Source organism: Orycteropus afer, unplaced genomic scaffold (genome assembly GCF_000298275.1).
Source record: "Orycteropus afer afer isolate SDZICR_OR568_19922 unplaced genomic scaffold, OryAfe1.0 scaffold00023, whole genome shotgun sequence".
NCBI lineage: Eukaryota > Metazoa > Chordata > Mammalia > Tubulidentata > Orycteropodidae > Orycteropus > Orycteropus afer.
The window spans coordinates 5,325,725-5,326,597 of record NW_006921610.1 but is presented as its reverse complement, the minus strand read 5'-3'; positions in this window follow the sequence as shown (position 1 = coordinate 5,326,597).

The following is an 873-nucleotide window of genomic DNA, read 5'->3' as shown; positions in this document are numbered from 1 at the left end:
AGAAGAGTTGATGCTTTTGAGTTGTGGTGCTGGCGAAGAATGCTGAACGTACCATGGACTGCTAAAAGAACTAACAGATCTGTCCTGGAGGAAGTGCACCTGAAATGTTCCTCGGAAGCAAGAATGGCCAGACTTCATCTCACCTATTTTGGTCATGTTGTCAGAAGGGAACATTCCCTGGAGAAGGATGTCATGCTTAGTACGGTGGAGGGTCGATGAAAGGGGGGGAGGCCTTCAATGAGATGGATTGACACAGTGGCTGTGATGATGGGCTCAAGTATAGCAGGGATTGTGGGGTTGGCGCAGGACCGGGCAGTGTTTCGTTCTGCTGTGCATGGGGTCACTATGAGTGGGAAACGACTTGACAGCACTTAACAACAACAACATAAATTAATAAACTACGTGTTAGAAATAGGTTAGAAAGTAGTACATGTTAATTTACTAATAGAATAAGTACAGATAAAAGTCTAAGCTGAGCCCAGGAGTTGAATTAGGAAGAAAATCACTTGGGTGCTGGAAACCAAATGGCAAACATACACAGGAGGAAGGAACAATCAATGACATGAAAAACTATCAGTAGATCTAAGAAATGAATCCTGAGAATTATGACTTGGTTTAGCAATATGAAAATCATCAGTGATCTTGAAGAGCATTTCCAGTGAGGTGGATCAGAGAAAGTCTCAACTGGAGTGTGTTTAAGATGAATTAGACAAGAGGTATTCGGTATCCTAATGAACTGAGAGCCAGGACAAGAACAGATATATGCACACCCATGTTCATTGCAGCACTATTTACAATAGCAAAATGATGGAAACAACCTAGGTGCCCAGCCCATCAACAGAAAAATGGATAACTAAACTTTTGTACATGCAC